This window comes from Protomyctophum bolini (assembly GCF_963924005.1).
Source record: "Protomyctophum bolini genome assembly, chromosome: 2".
In the NCBI taxonomy this organism is placed as follows: domain Eukaryota; kingdom Metazoa; phylum Chordata; class Actinopteri; order Myctophiformes; family Myctophidae; genus Protomyctophum; species Protomyctophum bolini.
The window spans coordinates 44,719,967-44,729,595 of record NC_137863.1 but is presented as its reverse complement, the minus strand read 5'-3'; the positions used below and the strand labels follow the sequence as shown (position 1 = coordinate 44,729,595).

The following is a 9,629-nucleotide window of genomic DNA, read 5'->3' as shown; positions in this document are numbered from 1 at the left end:
AGCAGGTGGAGACAAAAAGTCGGTATTGTATCTGCTGCCAGTGCCTGTATATAGTGTATACAGCCTAACGCAGTACGAGTCGACGCCATTATATTTCATGTTGATATGCTGTACATACATAGTAGTTCATGTTGATATGATGTACATACATGGAGAGCATGCCTGTTGTCTACATCCAGTATTTGGTGCTGGTGTTAGAGCTATATTAGCAAAAGCAGTAGACTGTATAAAAAATGAATATTATAGCATATTATATTGAAATCACCCTTCCAAATATTTACAGCTATGGGGAGATGGAATTAATTAATGAATTCACCATTAAAATAAGCCTACAGGTGTGTGTGTGTGTGTGTGTGTGTATAGACGTCATGATAACCCACGCCCGCATATGCAGGTTTTCAGATATGTGAATATAACAAACTCAATAAATAAGGTACATCCAGGAATTATTTTTTGTCATGTCGTTTGTCGCCTCTGAGATCATGTGGAACAACGGGCAACGCGAACAGATGACATGTCCTCGACTATAACACATTTTTGAATTTCTTTTTTGCACATTATAGTGTTCTTTTAAAACGCAAAACGGTGACCCAATTAGTCTCCAGGTTTTCTTCAGATTATGTATGACACTTCTTTGCTATGACAGTGACACTATACTATGGAATATTAGGAGTCCAACTGTTTTATTTGCAAGCACCCCCTTAAAGCCTTATAGATTTACATTTGTGTGCGCGCAGATTATGCGCTGATTTTTGTGGGTGGTCTTCTTGGAGAGTCCGTCCCTCGTGTGACCATTTCATACCAGAAATGTAGTGGGCCTACAATGGATGTCTTTTATGCTAATGGTGCGGGCCTGGTACCTTAATTTTGCATCTGCCCACACAGTTTTAAGTTATATAGCCTATAATTATATTGTTTTACTATATAAAATGCCCCCCTCGCCATTTTCAATAACATTTTCAACGGACACATCTCAGTCATTTCATCCTGTAGCAAGATGTTACAATGAATAGGCCATACATTAAAATGTATAGCCTATAATATACTGATAAGTGCTACGGTTCATTTTCTTTTTTTTAACAACCTGCCAAAAAACGGTGGGGGGGCGGGGGTCGCACTTTGAAGCAAAGTGACAGGGGCCCCCAAAGCACCCCCTCTGCACGTGCCTGCGGGTTGCCCATGACAATGAATAGCCTAGGTACAAACCATAGACTGTAAACTAAAGGGTACAAAGTAGTAGGAGTAATGCCAACGTGAACCACGGAGAGGTGCTGTTGAATTACTTATTAAACAGCAAACCTCCCATCTTATTTTTTCATCTATCCACTGGAATGAAATTGGATGCAAATTGTTCACCTAAATCTACAACGGAAATCACAGGGTATTATATTTCATACACACAATGTAGCTCTTTGCAATTTACCGGTAGCTGCAGACTGCAGTAGCCGCTAATGTCCGTGGAGATAAACAAAACAATGTATTGAACACAGATAGCAACCAAAACATGTGAATTCTAAACGTGACTATACTATAGTGCCCCAAGGCAGAGCAGAATGACCTACATTCAATTCGCTAAACGGTGTCAATACAACAAGGTGCGCCGGCTTTTTTCACGTGCTGATGGCCGGGTCCTTTTTTGGCCAATGAATGTGTCTTTTATTTAGATGTAGAAAACAGAGCTATAATAATGTTATATTATAGCCTGAATGCCTATATCATTATTATTATTATTATTATTATTATTAGTTTTAATCTAGTGGAGCGGAGGACAGTGAGGTGAGGTCAGAGATAGATGGAAATGACTGGAATCGGATTGAAAGTCAACAAGAAGACATTCCGTCCATCACGTCACGTGTGCTCCAAATCCAATAAGTGGGTGATGAACCACCACCAGTCAGTCAGCAAGGCAGTGTGGCAGTGGGGTGTCTGGGACTGTGGGACGGACCCCCTCCTCTCCTTTTTTCTCCTCTCCTCCCTTCTCCCCTCCCCTCTCCTCTCATGTTTTCTCCTCCCCATATCTATAACGACCTAACCCATACAGGTCTTAGAGTGCAGGTCCCCCGAATTGACCCACATTCCACTTCTCTACTTTTCCCAGACAATTTTCGAACTCCGCCATGAATTGGTTGACACAGATTAGATTTTGATTTCTTGATGTTTTTGCATATTTTTTTAATTGAGTATCCCCAATTATGGAAACACTTGGGGGTTTAAATCATCTTAGCAGCAGACCTTGCATTTGATTGAACTGTCGCCTATAGGCTACTTTCCTGTGCTTGCTTTTCACCAAACCGTTAATAAAGTGTTCAATCAATCAATCGATAAAAACGAAAACGCAATTTAATATTCTGAGCGGCACCGTCGTGCCGACGAAATATTGCGTCAAACACGGAACGTGACGAGAGGGGGGAGGGAGGGGGGCGGGGGAGTCACGGTGAGTCCCGCCCTTCTGCATGTGCTGTAGTCCCTCCCCCTCGCCCCGGTGCGGGGTAGATTTGCATAAAATGTGTGTCAGTGGGACAGCTAAGCGCGCGGCTCCACACAGCTCACATGCCACGCACACATGCAGAGAGAGCATTCCAATCGAACAGTGTCTGGGGGGGAGGTGGGGGCTGGGGGGGCTCCACGAGGAGAGCCAATGAAAACGTGAGAATAGAGAGAACACAGAACGTAGTGCGGGAGGGGTGAAATGTTTTGAGAGAGGGGGGGGGGGGGGGGGGGGGAGCGTGACAAAGGAGGGAGAGATAGAGAGGGGGGGGGGGTCCGGGGGATATTATTATTGAATTGAGAGAGAGACACAGAGAGAGAGAGACTATTGAATTCAATTGAGAGATAAATAAGAGAAAGATAGACTATATTATTGAATTGAGAGGGGGAGAGAGAGATAGACTATATTATTGAATTGACAGAGAGAGACTATTTATTGAATTGAGAGATAAAAAAAGAGAAAAATAGACTATTATTGAATTGAGAGGGGGAGAGAGAGAGAGAGAGAGAGAGAGAGAGAGAGAGAGAGAGAGAGAGAGAGAGATTCCTGGTAACTCCGGTCAGTAGGAAAACAAACAGAGGTTGAAGGGGCAAGGAGGAGAAAGAGGGGAAAAAAAGGGAAAGAAAGAAAGGAGGGCAGAGCTGGTCACATTTCATAGACACCTGAAAACGTGCTGGTTCGCGTGCGTGGGCGGCGCGCGTGTGACGGTGGGTGTGTTTAACGTAGATCTGTGTGTGTGTGACACACTCTGCTCTAGTGGCACCACAACCCCTGATGATGATGTGTTGAATGGAACTTTATTCTCCTCTTCCTAATTCCGAGAAGCCGCTATACTATTCTGCTCCAGTCATAAAGACATCATTAGATCTCTAGTCAGTCACACAGAGACAACACGAGCAAGCCAAGGATCGCATTTAAACCGCGCTACGGAGGATATACATGTTTTTTTTAATTGATATTATTATATTATAGGCATTTTAGCCTGCAGGTGCGAGGACTTTTTGAACAGATTTGCTCGATTTTGTGCGCAATCTTCCTTTTCCATTTAATATTGCCTTTTTTTTGTTCTTGACCGGGTTGGTTCACTATAGTTAATACAATTTTGGGGGGATTCTTCTCTCTGTATACTCTGAGCCCCGGCGGTGGTTCATGACTCCAGTGATTGATCACAGAATATCCTCAGAGACATACGACCACAGAACCGACTCAGACATGGACTCCAGCCCAGGTAAACATAAATATAACTTAAGTATTCTTTGTTTGTGCAGTGTTATTTTGACTTGATCTGTGTAATGTGTATTATTTGTGCTTTTTGTGCATGAATGAATGATTGATGACTGACATGTGCATTTCAGTGCACTCACTGCTACAGAGAATGAATGGAACAATTAAGTGTCAGTTTATCATTTATTTCCAATGCTTTTCTCCGTGATTTTTCTGTGAGAATTATCTACAGAATATGTTCGTCGTGGATATAATGACGTGATCGTTTCAATGTAATTTCGTTTAAGTCTGGGACACGTCAGAACCGAACTGTATACACCAGCCTCAGATAAGCGGATCATTTTTCAGGTTATTGATTCGGCTGGTGGTGCTATACATGTGTATTGGATTACAAATCATGGAAGTCTGACTCAAAATGATTAGCATATTATTATAGTGTTACTGTGTTAGCCTTAACAGCATTAACAATTAGCCTATTGTCATGCTATATTATTAGGCTATATGAATAGTATTGTTGTATTTTTTCTTTCATTGTTTTTTGTAAAGAAAAACCAAAAATCAATGCAAGACCATTATTGGGAAAACAACAAGAGTTTAACATTTTAAAGTTATATTGTGATTGTACTTTTACCAACATCAATTCACGCTAACATATATAAAAACGCATAATAAAAATGCATGTATATAGTCTGATGTTCCATACATGTATGTAGAAATAGATAGGTAGAAATAAATTGTACGAGCAATGACTGCTGGGATATCAGCCATTCTGACTGGTGATAGTCCATACAACGCGTGTGTGTGTGTGTGTGTGTGTGTGTGTGTGTGTGTGTGTGTAATGAATGGAAGATAATGCGTTTTGTGTATAGCCTTGGGTTGAATGAATGTGAATGTAGTTTATATTCACCCACCCACTGTACTTCTATATGCAAAGCAGCCACAGTGACTCGTCATAACTTCCAGTAGGCTATTAGCACTTGGACAGTCGCCAGTACATTTGTCTGCTGCTGCATATACACGTCACACACACGCACTACACACAGTGTTCTTTGAGTGGGAGTGGGTGGTGGAATGGGGTGGTGTGTCCTCCCCCCCCCCCCCCCCCAGAACCCCCTCCCTCCCAGACTTTCCGACTCCGCTGAATGTCAACACACACTCACGTGAAGCATGACCCGAGGTGCACTCACTCAGTCCGGTCTCATACATGCAACATGTAAAGTGCACACTACAATTGAAAGTCAGTATCACAGTCACATGTATAGCCTATTAATTAAACTTTTCTTCTCGTAATTACGTTTTAGTTTACATCCACTTGTGGCTTAGTACAGTTAAGTTATGAGTGACCTAAATTATTACTAGGTCATCATCATCAATATTCTCCTATTATTATTAGTGCTTTTGTAATCACGTCACGTGTGTTTTATCTGTCAAGTGTTTTGAACTCGGTGGAGATTGTGTCAGTTGCAAAGGTCACCCCCCCCCCCCCCCCCCACACACACACACACACACACACACACACACACACTGTCGAGAGTATAATTATGCTACTAGTAGTCCACTTCTCACACGCACACACGTGCTTCGTGGGCATGTCAAAGTGGGCTTGACATGCTGTCACGCCCACTTCTAATAAATGTGAGTCAAAATAAGAAAGAAAGAAAGAAAAGAAAAACGTGCCGTTGGGTTCTTTCATGCTGCTGCTGGGGCCGGGCACGACTTTGAAGGTCAGCCTTCTGTTGGAGAAGTAAAATGCATGATGACTCATAACCTATATACATTTTAATAGACCAATTATTAGCCTCTATATCACTAATGATGATTTCCATTCCAGCCTATATACTTCATTCCAGGTGATAATGCTACCTTAACCTATAGTTTTTCACCTTGTTGGTGATTTGTTATAAAGTTGCGCTTAACATTAATTATTCACATGGCCTTATAGCAATAATAAATAGTGGGCTCTAATTAAACAATATAGGAGTGATATTGATGATATCATTAGATAGTTAATGTTTTTTTTCTCCTCCAACGCCCTGTAGTGTATACACCATCATCTTGGCATAGCAACAGTGCTGTCTTTCTTGCATGGCCCACATTACATTACATTAGCAGGACACTAGGACAGGACTTCACTGCGCAGCTTCCAGGCAGCACAGCACAGAGTACAGAACACAGCAGCACGTGCATGAGCCTCGGCATCCACGTGCTGCGCGTGATTCCCAAGCAGGCAGGCACTCCCGCTCCGCCCACCCCCTTGTTTCCTCTCTCTCTCTCTCTCTCTCTCTCTCTCTCTCTCTCTCTCTCTCTCTCTCTCTCTCTGCATCATCTGGTGTCTCTCTCTCTCTCTCTCTATCTTTCTTCTCAGGGTCTCATGCTGCAAAGCTCTCAGGCTTGCACGGGGATTCCTGCGACATAGGGCTTTGGCCAGTCAGTGGGTCAGGTGGTTTTTAGAACCCATGGTTCACAAAACACTAAAATTGCTAATGATTAAAGTCACTGAGTGCAAGCACAATCATTTCAATGATTATATTAATGAATTAACATTAAAAATTAAAATAACATTTAAATTAACATTAATTTAATATGTATTATGACACATGTATAGGCACACACACGTATCATGTAGCTGTAGCCTACTTATATCGCCTACATAGGCTAAATATGATACAGAATTACACTGGCTGGAAATATTTCAACATCCAACAGAGACTATATCAATTTGTTTAGGTTACACTATTGAAGTTGTAAAACATTGTATGCAATACAGACTAAAATGACTTTTTAGGCTATATTTCAAAGTGAAATTATGAAATTTGGCTCTATCGTTAGCATAGGTTCTATCAGCCTCTTGGGACGTACATTAATTTGGAACTTTCAGTTACTGACATGAAATCCAATCAGCACCATTATAATAGTTCACTAGCGGAGAGCTGGCAGTTTTCATTACAGATCTGTAAACTTTCACTGCCAAACGACAATTCAATTGTTAAATTTCACAAGATTGGATGTGAACGTTGACGGCTGCTATGCAGGATATTAGTCAATTCCACTAGTCACAAAGAATGCTGACTACACTATATAACATCTTCCAACGCAACAAAAGGGCGTGTACACAGTTTACAATGGCAAAATAATTCGTAGTATATATATGTAATATTTAACTTGTAGCCGCAGTGTGGCCCAATCACCATCTATAAGTAGTATGCTGTTCCAAGAAGGAGCAACCTTGTGACCTAGAATAGATGAATGAGTGTTGTAAAAACATAGGCAGCCAGTCAGTCATCTCCACTATGTTTTCTTTGGCCGTTCCTTTCTGAGGTTCTTGGGCCACGACGATCACGTGCGGAATGATAACTGCATTTGTCATAACTGGAGCAATGCAGTGCATTTTATTATAATGAAGGCCACACGATTCCAGGTGACATTGGCGAGAGAGAGAGAGAGAGGGCCATGGTGTTATCTCGGGGTGAGGCCGACACCCGAGCGGTACAATGTGTGCTTCTAACCAGCCAGCGTGAGATAGATGGCCAGCCTACTTACCACGCCAAATTAAAAGTGCACACTTGATTTGGACGAAGCACGGTCGGATAGCATTTCCACTATGACCGAGTTTGTGCTCCCTTGCCGAGATCGCTTTCAAAACTTGTTTCGAAACGAAATGGCCTGCACGTCCTCTTCTGGTTTGTTGTTTTTTGCGCGGGGCAGGGCGGGCGGGGGGGGGGGGGCGGGGGGGGGCAAAGCAGGAAACTTAAACAGCTGCATGCATTAGGGCTAGCCTCATGACATGAGACCTGACATGACATGTATGTATGTACGTGTGTCACGTGTGCAAAGAAGGGGGTCATACATACAGTAGAGCCATACAAAGTAGTACGACGAGACTCCCTACAAGTTCAGAAGGGGCGTCTCTCTCTCTCACTCCAGACATATGGAGTATTGAGTCCACATACGTCACACGTCTGCCATCTGGCTCTACATGTGTGTGTGTATGCTGTATGGGGGGGGGGGGGGCGCACACATGCATGCCCGGGAGGAGTGGCCACCAGTGTTTCGTTATGTTCAGTGGTTGTTCTGTGACCCTCGTTGGCCCCTACGGGTCACATGTTGTAACCTGTGCCTGCTCTGACTACACGGGCTACACTACAGGGATGGGCTTTTCCTAGAGCTGTGCTTTTTTCCTAGAGCTGAGGGTCTGGCAGCTGCTCAGCCCAGATTCTTGGAAACGGTGTACGAGAGAGAGAGAGAGTGAGTCACTGGCAACTTTAAACAGTACACATGCATGCAGGCCAAGGGAAGGGCCGTGACAATGGACATGGGGCGTGGGGATTGTGTGACACTAACACTTAGGACGGTGATACGCGACACTAGTGCCGTGGGTGGACGCGGCGGGTCGTCACGGACCTACAGGTCTCGTCTTTCAGCGACATCGACGTAGACGCAACTCGACACCCCATGCACGTGTGTGCATGTATGTGTCAAACAACCTCCATTATAGCGAGATATAGATTCTATCAATCGTTATACTGTGATAGTTATAGCCCGCATGCTCCACGAAAGGGGAAGACACTCCTTGTTCCCTTCTGTATGGGCTAATGAATTGAATCATATTATGCTAACTGAATTGAGTGGATTAATTCAAATAAAGCCATTCAAATGTGCTGCATGTGTTTCCGCATGCGGGGTGGGCGGGTGGGGTGGGGGGGGTGGCGGATTAAAGTCAGACCTGTCAGATAAACGAGCTGCTCCAGGGGCTTTGCAGTCCGTTCCGTTCTCTGACAAACACGTGTCCCGTGGCATTAGGCTAAACAGAAACGCAAGCACGTGTTTTTTCTCAAGGAGAGAGAAACAGCAGCAGAGTCACAGAGGGAGGTTTTCTCTCACGTCCTTGAGACAGAGGGGGGGGGGGGGGGGGGAGATAATATTCCCAGACAAACTTATATTATACTTTTGCTTGTGATAATACAATTGCCAGTTGTTGCCTCTGACATTTTTTACTAAAAATAATATAAATGCCTTGACCTATATACAGCAAGAAATGTGGCAAGCACCGCAAGCTGTCTAACAACTACCATTTTGCGTGTTCTGCCAAGAAAAATGCCATATCATTACATTTATGAGCATTTCCAATAATACCCAAATTCATGTCATTATAAACTAAAGAAATCAGAAAACATAGAAACATCCAAAAAATCAAATAAAAACCTGCAAACTTGTAGGCTATACATTTAGTTATTTGTGCCCTACAATGCCGTCATTAACAGGCTATGTAATGTTCTATAATTCCTAATTTTGGGGGCTTTTAATCGTCGGCAGGGAAGTGATATATTTTTAGAAACACCACACCGGTTTCCCTTTGGATGTAGACGTGCTTCCTTTGAGCTACTTTTAACAACCCCAAAAGCATAACATATCTTTGTGTCGAAGAAAAAAAAAGGAGAGGAAAAAAAAAATAGCACCAATAAGAACATGGACAACGTGACTGTTCCAACCCACGGCGAGTTTCCGGCGATGACTGTTAGGAATGTAAACTGTACAGTACCCTCCCTCCCTCCACCCCCACCTCCCTCCCTCCCTCCCTCCCTCCTGTGTGTCCTGCCTTCGCCTCTTGTACCCAAAGCTTTTAAAACCAACGTGATCTCCATCTCTTTACTGCCTGTTATTGTACTGCTGCTGTTGTTGTGCTATGCCGCGCCGCGCTACGCCACGGGACTGCAGCAGAGCGGCAGGAACACTGTCTTGTGTTGGGGAGGGCTATGGGGCTGAGCGGTATAGCACACACAGCCTTGTGTTGGGGCGGGCTGGGAGCTGGGAAGTGTGTCAGCAGTCCATGTGAGCGCTCGGTCAGGTGGCTCGCTCTGTCAGACTGGAGGGAGGGAGGGAGGGAGCGGTCGTTCGGTTGGTTGGTCGGCCCACGGGC

General features: G+C 43.8%; 1 pseudogene across 1 annotated transcript in view; it reads left to right on the top strand.

The window, feature by feature from the left end:
• The first annotated feature begins 1,798 nt into the window (after positions 1 to 1,798).
• The window catches only part of LOC308334407 (nuclear receptor subfamily 1 group D member 2-like), a 14,701-nt pseudogene continuing 6,870 nt past the window's right edge, over positions 1,799 to 9,629 (top strand). The window contains exons 1-5 of the transcript XR_013966196.1: positions 1,799 to 1,934; positions 3,648 to 3,716; positions 6,078 to 6,139; positions 8,081 to 8,180; positions 9,330 to 9,452. The product of XR_013966196.1 is annotated as a nuclear receptor subfamily 1 group D member 2-like (transcript). The remainder of the gene's footprint in view (positions 1,935 to 3,647; positions 3,717 to 6,077; positions 6,140 to 8,080; positions 8,181 to 9,329; positions 9,453 to 9,629) is intronic.